Genomic DNA, 14,334 nt, shown 5'->3' with positions numbered 1-14,334 from the left:
TCAACACTGCATTCAGTGTTGCCTCCAGGCACCTTCCCTCCGTCACCACCAAGTTCAGTTTCTGTTTATGGTGAGATACCTGCACTCCTCTCCTTGGGAACCATGTTGATATTCTGTTCCCTCTGCTATAGGAGTAGGCAAAAGAAATGTCTTTGCTTTCTTTTTTTAAGATTTTATTTTATTTATTGGAAAGGCAGACAGATAGATAGAGGGAGAGACAGAGCAATCTTCCCTCTACTAGTTCACTCCCCAGATGGCCACAAAGGCCAGGACTGAGCCAGGCAGAAGCCAGGAGGGTAGAAACCCATCTGTATTTCCCAAGTGGGTGGCAGGGGCCCAAGTGTTTGGGCCATCTTCCACTGTCTTCCCAGGCATAGTGCCAGGGAGCTAGATCAGCAGCAGGGCCTCAGGGACTTCAACCAGTGCTCAAATGGAATGCCAGCATCACAGGCAGCACCTTAACCTGATGTGACATAACACCTACCCCTGTTCCTGCGTTCTAAAGGTCCTTGTCAACCTTATTTGTGCTTTCCAGCAGGCAGTGAGTTAGACCACGGACAAGCTATACAGCAACTTTGATGAGCCAGGGGACAGAGACATTACCACATGCAATGTGTATCCTAACTTCCTAAGGGACAAAAACAAGAGAAAACAAAGAGTATTCCTGTCACATATGGGGTTTCTTTCTCAAAAAAAAATTTATGGGAGATGATTTTGACTTTTTATTTTGCTTATCTGTGCCATGTAAACATTAATGTGGCTGGGGCCAGTCCTGCGGCGTAGTAGGTTAAACCTACTTAACCTGTGATGCTGGCATCCTATATGGGCACCAGCTCTAGTCCCAGCTGCTCCTCTTTGGATACAGCTCTCTATTAATGGCCTAGGAAAGCAGCAGGAGATGACCTAAGTGCCCGGGCCCCTGCACCCACATGGGAGATCCAGGAGAAGCTCCTGGCTCCTGGCTCCTGGCTCCTGGCTCTGGATCAGCCCAGCTCCAGCTGTTGTGGCCATTTGGGGAGTTGGAATCAGCAGATGGAAGACCTCGCTCTGTCTCTCCCTTTGTCTGTAACTCTGCCTCTCAAATAAATAAATAAATCTTAAACACACACACATTAATGTGGTCAGATCTGTTAACATCATTGATTCTCCAGCTTTGTTCTCATGCATACAAAGGCCTTCTCTAATTAACAAATGTAAGTAAAGGTTACTTAAGTATTCTAGCAGTTTAATGTGTATTTCTAACATGGAAATCCTCTGTGCATTGGTAATTTTTCTATGTACAAGGTAAGATCCTAACTTACCATTTTTTTCCCCAAACAGCTGGCAAGTTCTCTCAGCACCATTTATAAACAGTCCATTTGCTTCATCACAAGCTACATTTTCATATGTATTTGGGGCAATTTCTGAATTCAATGTCTTGTTCTATTTTCCTGTCTGGAGCTAAGACCACACTGTTTTAATTACTGTGGCTTTTAATATCCCCGATAACCTCCTGACTCTCCCCTTGCTGGCCCCTGCTCAACTGTCACCTTCCCAGTTTCCTCCCCTGCACCCTCTGCACAGCCTCTGCCCCCATGTGCCCTGAGCCCCCACCCCCCACTCCACCTTCACACCCCCCCCCCCCCCACCGAGCACATAGACCATCTGGCACCCTTTAGATCTTACTCGTCTATTTGTAGGTTCTCCTTGACTCCAAACTAGATGGTAAGTCCCATGAGAAGAGGGATTGGGGAGGGCGCTTACCGACTTTCACCTCCCCAGTGCCTGGAACACGGCCAAGCACAGGTTTGTGAAGTGAATAATCGTGCAGTGGAGAAAAGTGTCCCCCACATGACCCCGTCCTCCTTCTGGAACAGTCACAGCTCTTTCGACACAACCGCGCCTCCGTGGAGCTTAAATTCATCTGACAAGTTCAGAAAGTGCTCCGTGGGCGACGGCCAGGTGAACGGGAGAGTGTGCCAATGAGGGCAGAGGTGGGAGGGCGCCAGGTGGAAGGCTTGCACAGTCTCACTCCTCACGCTCAGGCTTCCCAGGGCAGCCCTTCCTTCATACAGCACCTATGCATTCCACTTATGGGGATCCCCAGACATCCTGCGGTGGCTGTTAGTGTGTGTTCATTCACTCAGCCACTGCTACCTGCTCCAGGGGCTGGCAATGCGAGCCCTGCAGCGCTGAGCACAAACGTGCTCTGCTCGCCTGCAAGCCCTGCAGAGAGCTCAGCTTCCTTCTGTGTTTCTGAAAATGCCTCTGATCAACTGGCCCCAACTTCTGGATTTTTTAGAAATGTTTATTTATTTATTTGAAAGGCAGAATGAGAGCAAACTCCCATATGCCAGTACACTCCCCAATGCCCTCGACAGCTGCGAATGCACAAGTCAGGCCACCCCAGGAGCCAGGAACACCACCGGTGTCTCCCACATGAGCAGCAGAGGCTCAAGCACGGGGCGACCCTCTGCCGCCTTCCCAGGCAGATTAGCAGGGAGCTGGATTCTAACTGCAGCAGCCAGGACTCGATATGGGCACTCTGACTTGGGATGCGGGCATGCCAAGCATTGGTTAACCCTGCACCCTGACACCCAGTCCCAGAAATGTGAATCTCACTGGATGGACACATCTGATGGGGATACTACTGACAATAATCGCATGCAACTGGCACAAACGTCATTTTGAGAAAACAGTTTTTTCTTTCTGGCCAGATTTTTGTATGTAAAAATTGTGAAAGAATTACACTTGAACGTCAGGTTATGTTTAGGTTGCTGAGTGATTCACTGAATCAGTTATATGTGAACCTAAAGGAAAAAACAGAATAATGATTCTCACTGAAAGAAAATATTCATCTACTTTTTGATCACTTTCTAAATGCTGGTTTCCTGCTATACAGAAGGGTCTTTTCCAAGTGAATTTTTGCCCAGAAAACGTCCTCAGTTACTACCTTGGCATATAATGGGACTTCAAAAAGCTTGTGAAAACTGTTGAAATCCTTACTTAAGGTATACTAAGCTGATCTTCTGTATATTAAGATAATCAAAAATGAATCTTGATGTGAATGGAAGGGGAGAGGGAGTGGGAAAGGGGAGGGTTGTGGGTGGGAGGGACGGTATGGGGGGGAAAGCCATTGTAACCCATGAGTCGTACTTTGGAAATTTATATTCATTAAATAAAAGATAAAAAAAAAAAAAAAAGCTTGTGAAAAAATGGAATAAAAATTCAGGGTTGTTAGGGCCAGCAAAGTGGCACAGTGGTTTAAGCTGCTGCCTACAACATTGGCATACCATACAGTAAACAGTTCAAGTCCCAGCTGCTCCACTTCCAATCCAGCTCTCTGCTAATGCTCCTGGGAAAGCAGCGGAAGATGGCCCAAGCACCTGAGCCCTTGCCAGCCATGTGGGAGACTGGATGGAATTCCAGGTTCTTGGCTTCAGCCTGGCCCACCTTGGCCAGTGCAGCCATTTGGGGAGTGAACCAGCAGACGGAAGGTGATTGTCTCTGTCTCTCCTTCTCCCTCTCTCTCTCTCTCTCTCTGCAACTTTGCCTTTCAAACAAATAAACAAACCTTTTTTCAAAAAACTTATTAAGGTAATTTTGGTGCCAAAAATTGTTGAAATCCATGCATAGTTTCTTCATAATACACATTTTCTGTGACCTTTTTGAAGACTCCCTCAAGTAGTTTTTGTAGGAAATTTCTTCCTATAAAAATCACGGGTAGTTTTTGATTGCACAGTCCCTTGCACCTATAGGTTCAAATAATCAGGTTGAGGTAGAAAAGAGTAAATTCTCACAGCAGTCCTAGGTGTGAGCAGTGTAAGTGAAGAGCCTTCCGTGATACAAATCAGCATGCAATTCACTTAAAAATAGGTGTTCCATTCACAAGCACCACAGCTCCAACTGAGCAGGAAGGAGTCTCTGAGTGGACGCGATAACAGCCGCGCCTGAACAGGAAGCGCCACAGCCCTTTCAAGCTATTGAAAAGTCCCATGAAAAAAACTGGATATACAGCAGGAAATTCCTGAGCGGCGGCGTCACCCCTTCCTAAATGTGCTGGCAGACAAATGGTTTACGATTCTGCTTACGCCTGCTGCCTACTGCCCCTCAGATACGTCCCCGTGTAAAACGGTTGTTACCACTTCAGCTTCACTCCACTTGGGATCTGACTGACGGACTGCAGGTTCAGTCTCCTCAAAACATTCCCGGCTTTTTGCCCAAGAGTGGGGGAAGAACAGGGACTGGAACACGAAAAGAATAGTGAGTGATGAAACCCCAGGAGAAGGGTTACACGAGTCCAGGATTCAGTGCAGTAATGCCCTGACTGGTCCCTCGGGTACGTAAGGAGTTGAGCAGGGCAATGCTAACGGACATGGCACCACCACAGCTGCAGGACTGCAACCCCGGCACCAAGGGTCGGAGCTGGAAAGGAAAGGGAAGGGAGGCACTGATCGCCACAGTATGAAAATACTAACCCAGATGTTTTATTGATACAATCTCACCTCATTTTGATAACAATTCTGTATCACAAGTATTAGGCTCATTCTACAGATCAGAAGGCTGAGTCTCTACAAGACGAAGTCACAAAGCCCAGGCCCTCCATTTCCTGGCTTCCCACTCTTTGCCGGAGCAGACCCGGGCATGCCCCTGGGCCTCTGCGAGCCCTCAGCTCCTGTGACAAAATGACGACACCTCAGTCCCTGCAGGCATTACCTCACTGCCTGGAGTGCACTTAAGAATGCAAACCACCAGAGCGAGAGTGTGTATGCGATCATTAACACAACAGACAGCGCCACTCAGAGAGAAAGTGACAGGGACAGATTCCCAGGTTGCTTCCTCAGACGCTGTTTCCAAATACTTGCTGGTGCACCGGCAGCTGTGTTTTCCAGGCAAGGTCTTGGGAGTTCACTGTCAATGAATCATTTCCTTCTTACTCACACAAAACACAGGCCTGGGGAGGCGGGCTCCCAGTCCCTTGACTGAAACGGTCTGTGCATCGCAGGGAGCAAACAGTGCGTGCTGTTCCCGGGACGCTGAGCCTCTCTGTGCTAATACCTCCAGCACAGACAGGGGCTACTGACGGCAAGTGCAAGACAAGAGGCATGAGACACGACCCCGAGGCTTCCTGCTTTTCTTGTTAACTAGATTCAGTTTCCAAAGGAAACCTTACATTAATCTGTAGCAATAAAAACCAGAGCAATATTCTATGAGAATATTTTGTCAGTTCCAATCTGTGATGTGTATATACTAAAAGACTGATAACTGAGAACAATGTCCTCCACTCAAGGAAAGCAAATGCCTAAAACAGAAATTCAAGAAACACAAGCTCAAATGCACAAGACCATACTGGATGGCAATCTTTGTATCTGAATTCAGAACTCAGCTTAGTGGTGACCGGACAAATGCCACTGCTGTGATTTACGATTCTGTGCGTTGTGCAAAGAAAAGTGAACCCAGACACAGACTTGCAAGACATGGACTATGGAGAGGAGAAAGACCTCAAGATGCAGTGAAGGGGCCGGCGCCGTGGCTCAATAGGCTAATCCTCCACCTTGCGGCGCCGGCACACCGGGTTCTAGTCCCGGTCGGGGCGCCGGATTCTGTCCCGGTTGCCCCTCTTCCAGGCCAGCTCTCTGCTATGGCCAGGGAGTGCAGTGGAGGATGGCCCAGGTGCTTGGGCCCTGCACCCCATGGGAGACCAGGAAAAGCACCTGGCTCCTGGCTCCTGCCATCGGATCAGCGCGGTGCGCCGGCTGCAGCGGCGGCCATTGGAGGGTGAACCAACGGCAAAGGAAGACCTTTCTCTCTGTCTCTCTCTCGCTCACTGTCCACTCTGCCTGTCAAAAATAATAAAAAAACAAAACAAAAAAAAAAAAGATGCAGTGAAGGACGCTGGCAGGAAGTGAGCTGGAAAGTGAACAGTGGAAGGAGGGAAGATTCTATAGTGGGGCCGGCACCAGGGCATAGCAGGTAAAGCCTCCATCCGTAGTGCCAGCATCCCACATGGGTGCCGGTTCATGTCCTGGCTTCTCCTCTTCAGATCCAGCTCCCTGCTAATGTGCCTGGGAAAGCCGTGGAAGATGGCCCAAGTACTTGTGCCCCTGCACCCATGTGGGAGACCCAGAAAAAGCTCCTGTCTCCTGGCTTCAGATCAGCCCTGTTCCAGCCATTGCTGCCATTTGGAGGAGTGAACCAAAGAATGGAAGACCTTTCTCTCTGTCTCTCCCTCCCTCTCTCTCTAACTCTCTCAAATAAATGAAAAGAAAAAAAAAAAAACATTCTGCAGTTCTTTATGGTGATCATGCATATCATGGAGATTAGTAAACCATAAAAACTATTTTAAAAGTAAGTGTTGGTTGGCCAGCGCCGCAGCTCACTAGGCTAATCCTCCGCCTGCAGCACCGGCACCCCGGGGTTCTAGTCCCGGTTGGGGTGCCGGATTCTGTCCCAGTTGCTCCTCTTCCAGTCCAGCTCTCTGCTGTGGCCCGGGAGTGCAGTGGAGGATGGCCCAGGTCCTTGGGCCCTGCACCCACATGGGAAACCAGGAAACACCTGGCTCCTGGCTTCGGATCGGCACAGCGCACCGGCCGCAATGCGCAGCCATAGCGGCCACTTGGGAGGTGAACCAATGGAAAAAGTAAGACCTTTCTCTTTCTCTCTCTCTCTCTCTCTCGGTCTAACTCTGCCTGTCAAAAAAAAAAAAAAAAAAAAAAAAGTAAGTGTTGGGGCCAGTGCTGTGGCACAGTGGGTCAACACCCTGGCCTCAAGTGCTGGCATCCCATGTGGGCGGCGCCAGTTCGAAACCCAGCTGCTCCACTTCCAATCCAGCTCTCTGCCATGGCCTAGGAAAGCAGTAGGAGATGGCCCAACTGCCTGGGCCCCTGCACCCACGTGGGAGACCTGGAAGAAGCTCCTAATTCCTGGCTTCAGATCAGCGCAGCTCCGGCCATTGCAGCCAATTCGGGAGTGAACCATCGGATGGAAGACCTCTCTCTCTCCCTCTCTCTCTCTCTCTCTGTCTCTGTCTCTGTCTCTCTGCCTCTCCTCTCTCTGTGTAACTCTGACTTTCAAATAAATAAATAAATCTTTTAAAAAAGTGTTAAATAAACAATACCTATTGAAGTCCCTTGCTTGAGTTAGCTTTTGGGGTCCTGATTTCATTAAATGGCTTAATTTTGTCACTTGTTTTATTTGAGAGACAGAAACAGAGCTCCTATCAACCGCTTCACACCTCAAATGCTGGCAATGGTGTCAGAGCTGAGCCAGGCCTAAGTCAAGAGCCCAGAACTCAGGGCTGGCACTGTGGCATTGCAGGTAAAGCCACTACCTGTGACACCGGCATCCCATACGGACACTGGTTCAAGTCCTGGCTCCTCTAATTCCGATCCAGCCCCCTGCTAATGTGTCTCAAAAAGCAGCAGAAGATGGCCCAAGTGCTTGGGCCCTTGAACCCATGTGCAGGGAAGAAGCTCCTAGCTCCTGGCTTCAGATCAGCCCAGTTCCGGCCATTGCAGCCATTTGGGGAGTAAAGCAGCAAATGGAAGATGTCTCTGTCTCTCCGTCTCTAACTCTACCTTTCAAATTATGAATAAATCTTAAAAAAAAAAAAAAAAAAGGAACCCAGAATTCAATCCAGGTCTCCCAAGTGGGCAGCATAGATCCAACTACTTGAACCATCACCTGCTGCCTCCCAAAGTCTGCTTTAGCAGGAAGCTGGAGTCAGCAGTGGAGCAGGGCATCAGATCTCGGCACTGTGACGTGATGGGGCATCTCAGCCACATCTCCACTACCAGGTAGGAAGGTAGAGTAGACGAACTGGACTATCGTGTGAGAGTAGGCAAAGGAAAAAAATGTGACTCTGACTGTCTGGCATTTACACACCCCAGCCTCCCCACCAGACACCCCTGGGCAATCTTCCCAGGTCAGTGTCAATGGGACTACTGGTCCAATAACACTTAGCTTTTAAGATAAAGCCCCTGGAAAAATTTCACAGCCAGAAAGCCTTCCCAGCAATGTCCCAGAAGGAGAAGAGGGTGAGGGGAGCAGAAACAGTAGGAATAGGTGCCCTCCCCTCACACACCTCCATAAAAGCCACAGCCCGCGTGCAGCCTGGGTGCCCACGGCCTGTCTGGTGCTCTCGCATCACTAAAGCTTCCACACTTGCTCGCTGCAGATCTCTGTCTCACGGCTGACATTCTCAAAGAAAGGGGAGAACCCCTGTTGCAGCGTGTCCAATAACATACTCACTAAGCCAAACGCTTACACCAAGCAGATAAACACAGTGCTCATACTAGGTTTTTAAATGTTAATTTATATTATGCGGCCGGCGCAGCGGCTCACTAGGCTAACCCTCCGCCTAGCGGCGCCGGCACACCGGGTTCTAGTCCCGGTCAGGGCACCGGATTCTGTCCCGGTTGCCCCTCTTCCAGGCCAGCCCTCTGCTGTGGCCAGGGAGTGCAGTGGAGGATGGCCCAAGTGCTTGGGCCCTGCACCCCATGGGAGACCAGGAGAAGCACCTGGCTCCTGGCTCCTGCCATCGGATCAGCGCGGTGTGCCGGCCGCGGCGGCCATTGGAGGGTGAACCAACGGCAAAGGAAGACCTTTCTCTCTCTGTCTCTCTCTCTCACTGTCCACTCTGCCTGTCAAAAAAAAAATTTATATTATGCTTATACTTAATTTGAAAAGTTGAAATATTAAAAGTTAGGACTGGGGCCGGTGCTGTCGTGTAGTGGGTAAAGCCACCACGTGCAGTTCTGGCATCCCATATGGGCGCCAGTTAGAGTCCCAGCTACTCCACTTCTGATCCAGCTCTCTGCTGTGGCCTGGGAAAGCTGAACAAGATGGCCCAAGTCTTGGGCCCCTGCACCCACATGGGAGACCCAGAAGAACATCCTGGCTCCTGGCTTTGGATCGGCACAGCTCTGGCCATTGCAGCCAGTTGGGGAGCGCCCTGGCGGAAGAAGACCTCTCTCTTTTTCTTTTTCTGCCTCTCTTTCTCTGTGTAACTCTGACTTTCAAATAAATAAATAAGTCTTTAAAAAAAAAAGAGGGGGGGACCAAAACATTTTCACTACTTGTGCAGAACAGTTGTCCACAGGAACAAAGATCTCTAGGGGAAAGCAGACCTCGGAATGCTGAGCAAGCAGGAACGGCACGGACTGGCCCAGGGGCAGTGGGCCGACCTCACACAGGGTTCCGGGCCCACATGTGAGTCTGGAGCAGCCTAATGCGACCCCAAGGACCCTGGAGGCATGCCCAAGTGGAGACTCACACCCCCCTGTTGGTAGCCGTGCTCGGAGCCAGGTTCCCCTGGTGCTGAAAGGCATCGCTAGCTCTTCCGCGGCAAGTCAGATTAAGTCAGCACCCAGGCCATGTTCGTGATAAATACAGTCTTGAAAAAATAAAAAAGATTTTATTTATTTGAGAGGTAGAGTTACATATAGTGAGAGAGAGAGAGAGAAAGAGAGGTCCTCCATCCACTGGTTCACTCCCTAAATGGCTGCAACGGACAGAGCTGAGCCAATCTGAAGCCAGGAGGCAGGAGCTTCTTCCAGGTCTCCCACTGGTATAGGGGTCCAAGGACTTGGGTTACCTCCTACTGCTTTCCCAGGCCATAGCGGACAGCTGGATCAGAAGTGCAGCAGCCGGGACTCGAGCTGGCGCCCATATGGGATGCCGGCGTCACAGGTGTAGGATTAACCTACTGCACCACAGCGCCAGCCCCTAAATCCAGTCTTAACAGCTACCTCTGGTCAGTCTCAAAAAAGAACACTTTCCCATTTGCTACAACACAGGTGAACCAGGAGAACATCATGGTAAGTGCAAGAGAACATCATGGTAAGTGCACAGCAGGCCAAACAGTGTATGAGGGGGTTGTCAGGGGCTGGGGGAGGCAAGGTCCACCATACAACACCACACCTGCTCTCAGTGGAACCACACTGTGCACTGCAAAACCAGCAGAGTTCATGTGAGACGTTCTGATCACACAAAATTATTTTCAGAAGTCAAGGCCCACCTCGGGTCCAGAATGTGAGTCTGGCTGCAGGAGAGAAGGCACAAGCATACCCAGTGTGGACTGTCTCCTGCTCTCCTTTGATGTTTCACTATTTTTGTTTTGTTAGACAGTTACTTCATGTACATGAAATGCACTTATGCCACATCCCCACTGTATAAAATAAACAGGTGCAGTATCACGTCCTCATAAACACTGACCTGCACTAGAACATAAGGAGGGAGCCTCAAGAAACCAGCAGGGCCAGCCACTGCAGCCAAGAGGGACATGACCTGAAGACCTGGAGTGGACGGGTACTGCTGACTTTCACATCTTTCCATGGTTAGGATCTTACCTTGTATATGCATTACCTTGAGAGAGAGAGACAGAGAGAGGCAGGCACTGCAATGCGGCAGGTTAAGCCACCACTTGGGATGCCCACATGCTGTATCAGAGCACCTGGGATTAAGTCCCATCTCTGTTCCAATCCAGGTTCTTGCTAATGCACACCCTAGGAGGCAGCAAGTGACAGCTCAAGTACTTGGGCTCCTGCCACCCACATGGGAAACCCAAATTGAGTTCCTGGCCCCTGGCTTCAGCCTAGCCAGAGCTCTGTCTCTTTCTCATCAGTCTGCTTTTTAAGTAAATTGGAAAATAAATACAAAAATGCACAGGGGTAGCATTCAGTGGTTAGGATGGCTGTCTGCATCCCACAATGGAGAGCCTGGGACTGACACCAGCTGAGCATCCTGACTCCAGCTTTCCACTAATGCAGAGCAGGTGATGGCTCAAGAAACGGTCCTGTCAACCACACAGAGATCTGGAATCAATTCCAAGCTCCCAGTTGTAGTGGAAATTTGGTAAGTGTACCACCAGAGGGGAATGTCCTCCCTCCCTCCCTCCCTCCTTCTTCCTTCCTCCCTCTCAAATTTTTTTATTTTTTTGACAGGCAGGGTGGACAGTGAGAGAGAGAGACAGAGAGAAAGGTCTTCCTTTGCCGTTGGTTCACCCTCCAATGGCCGCTGCGGCCGGTGCACCGTGCTGATCCGATGGCAGGAGCCAGGTACTTATCCTGGTCTCCCATGGGGTGCAGGGCCCAAGCACCTGGGCCATCCTCCACTGCACTCCCTGGCCACAGCAGAGGGCTGGCCTGGAAGAGGGGCAACCGGGACAGAATCCGGCGCCCCGACCGGACTAGAACCTGGTGTGCCAGCGCCGCAAGGCGGAGGATTAGCCTAGTGAGCCGCGGCGCCGGCCTCAGATTATTTTCAAGAGCCTTTATCATCTAAGAAGTCCAAATGCTCATGCAATCTAATGGCTTAAGAAAACTGAAGTAAGTGCAGACTGGACACTTATTTGTCTCCTGCTAATATCAGCGTCTTCTACCTTGGCTCCAATTCTTAACCTCCGGGACTTCGGAATTTTAGAAGCCTTTGAAAATCCAATAAAAACTAAAACCTGCTCCCTAACAGGAAATATTAAGAAGCACATGCAGACCCATGAGACGCAGGAGCCCTAGGTTTGGAATCACTGGGCTACAACCTCTATCTGTAGGATCCTTGCCACAAATGTTTAACCCAATTCATGAAGAGGCAGTTGGCCGGGTGCTACATCTGGGATGTTCTTTAATACAACCTAAACTCTTCAAATCTACAATGTCATGACACAAAGCAAAACAAAAACTCAAATCCAAAGAGGCCGAGAGACCCAACAACTATACAATCCATGGACCTCGGTCAAATCATGAATCACACAGAGAAAAGAATCTATGAAAGGCACATTTGGGACAACTGAGAAAATCTGAATCAAGTTCTAAATCAGACGACACTACAGAATTGATTATTTGATGGGTGTGAAAGGCCATGATGTCTGCCACGCCCCTATACAGTTCACAAAGTGCATACAAAGACAGAACACTGACAAGCGCTGAAGCCACACAGAGCAGGCAAGCGTGTCACTGCGCTATTTTCTAACTTATCTGTAAGTCTGAAAGGTTTCCACCCAAGAAGCAGAATCGTCATCTTGCCTCTCCTGCGACTCTAACACAGCGCCCGCCACCAGCTCCCTCCCTCCATTTCTCTCAGAGCCCCAGCTCCCTCTTTCTCACCAAGACGGGTTGCTGGCACTGCCCAGGACATCTCCCACGGATCCATTCCTTTCTGAACTGTGAGGAAGTGAGGGACAAGGTCTCCAGCGAAGTGAGGTTTCCGTGGTCTGCCTGGCTCAGCTCCAAGCTTGGTAAGGTCAGGAACAGGTGTTCAGTCTCAGCAAGCAACAAACGTGGGTTGACCTGAAAGTGTTGGCGAATCCGCCGTTCTCTGCTACCAAACCACCAAGCGAAGTCCTGGAGCTGCCGTGTTCCTGGCCTCAGAGAGCCTTGCCTGGGCCCAGTGCACCCCGAGCCGGCCGGGGTGATCGGGCACCGCACGGTGCAGCCGCGGCTCTGTCCCAGTCTCCGGCAGCCACCGCGTTCTCTCGGCAACACACGGCTGCCGCCGGCGGCCTGGAAACCAAGCTGCACGAAGTGCCACAGACGGAACTCAGCAGGGTCCTGCCGCTGGCAGTGGGCAAGAGGACCAGCACAGCTCGGGGCGGACAGCCCGGGGCTGCCTTTGTGGCTGGCATGCGAACCCAGCGCTGTCCACTCAAAGCGCAACCTGCCCAGCCTGCCCGTTCAGGTGCCTTCTCTTCTGCTGGGAGACGCTTCTGGAAGGGGCCGTCGGGGTGGCACTGCCGTGGGACGGACCGAGGCGGCCTCCCCACTGCCGTCACGACCACTGGACGGGCAGCACCGCCCTCAAGGACGCTGGGCAGGAGCGTCCGCGGCCAGGCGGCCCCTGCCGTCTTCCAGTCGTCAGAGGGAGGGAAGCCGTGTCTCTCCACAGCGCTCACACCAGAGCTCGGCCTGCCCAGTCCGGAGGGCGACGAACTGCCCAAGGAGCGAGCCCCCGGCCCACGACGCCGCCCCAGCCGACCGCGGCCCCAGCGAGGGGCCCGGCAGCTCGGAGTGGAGCCTTCGCGACTGCGCCGACGGTGAAGGCCATGCGGACGCCATGCGGACGCCGGAAGTGCGTGTGACGCCGGAAGTCTGTGGACACCGGAAGTGCGTGCTGCGAGATGGAGATTTTCTGGATGTCGTGGAATCTTCACCCTCGGAAGGCGTCTCGTGGAATGGAGTGCGAGGCCCGGACAGCCAGCAGGGATTTGGGGGCAGGCTTCTCCCCCTGCCTTCCCCTTCTCAGCTGCTCGAATCCCTGTCGTCTTCATGCAGAAAACAGGGACAGAAGGAGGCGTGGTGAGCGGGCAAGCTCTCTGTGGGGTCAGCAATCCGCAAACTCTCCAGGCATCATCTAGAAGGAACTGCAGATGGTTTCGGTTTGGTTTTGGGTTTTGTAAGATTTATTTATCTGAAAGGCAGAGCTGAGAGAGAGAGAGAGAGAGAGAGAGAGAGAGAGAGAGAGAAAGAGAGAGATCCTGCACCTGCTGGTTCACTCCCCAGGTGACTGCAACTGCCGGAACTAGACCAGTCCGTAGCCAGGAGCTGCTTTCGTGTGTGCTGGGGGCCCAAGCACCTGGGTATTCCTCCGCTGCTTTCCCCGGCACATTAGCAGGGAGCTGGCTAGGAAGTGGAACAGCAGGGACTTGAACCAGCAACTACCTGGATGCTGGCACCGCAAGTGAACGCTTTACCCTGCACCACAAGGCCGGCGCCGAAACTGCAGCTCTGCAAGGAGCTAGTAACTACCCGAGGGTTCTGAGAGGAGTTAGCTGGTTAACCCAGGGCCTGGCCTCAGTGCCTGGACTGGTGGCCCTGATGCTCAGGCCACCTGCACCTTCTCTCAGTGTTGAGAAGGACGCTGCTTTTTGTTGCTTTTTCCCTCTTCCCGGGTGTTAGCGTTCTGGGTTCTGATACACACAGATTACCAACCTAAACCAGTGCCTGGTGCAATTTTGAGTTCCAAATAAATAACAAAAGTAAAACACCTTCCAGATGCTTCATCACTAAAAATATACCCAGTGAGGATGAATGAGCAGCCGAGAGGAAGGACATGGATTCAGTGACCCGACCTGGAACTCCATGCTTATTTCCAGAAATTCAGGATGACAGAAGTTCATGGCAATGCATGGCGTAAAAAAACTGCACACAGATTTCAATTTTTTTGCTGCAAGATCTTTTGATTCCATTTTTCCACAAACCTGAAGCGCCTTCATACACGTTCCTCTTAAATTTCCTAGATTAAATTTAATGTTTCATATGCTGACTTTTGCACTATTTTGAACATTCGAACTTCATTTTTGTTCCCTTATCTTGGGCTTCATGTCTCATGAGAATGAAATCTGATAGATGTGAAGCCTGGGAC

The 14,334-nt window shown here is 51.0% G+C and overlaps 1 long non-coding RNA gene across 2 annotated transcripts in view; it reads right to left on the bottom strand.

Moving 5' to 3' along the window:
- The window catches only part of LOC138843915 (uncharacterized), a 169,461-nt gene extending 155,534 nt beyond the window's left edge, over window positions 1-13,927 (bottom strand). The window contains exon 1 of one of the 2 annotated variants that reach the window (XR_016213711.1): window positions 12,081-13,927. This is a non-coding gene — a long non-coding RNA (uncharacterized LOC138843915). The remainder of the gene's footprint in view (window positions 1-12,080) is intronic. The other variant, XR_016213712.1, reaches the window with a different exon arrangement.
- Between the last annotated feature and the right edge of the window lie 407 nt (window positions 13,928-14,334).

The sequence above is a fragment of the Oryctolagus cuniculus genome, chromosome 9 (genome assembly GCF_051225735.1).
Source record: "Oryctolagus cuniculus isolate XC-2025 breed Fujian yellow rabbit chromosome 9, ASM5122573v1, whole genome shotgun sequence".
In the NCBI taxonomy this organism is placed as follows: Eukaryota; Metazoa; Chordata; class Mammalia; order Lagomorpha; family Leporidae; genus Oryctolagus; species Oryctolagus cuniculus.
Note: the sequence above shows the minus strand (reverse complement) of the source record. Positions and strands in the feature narration are given on the sequence as shown.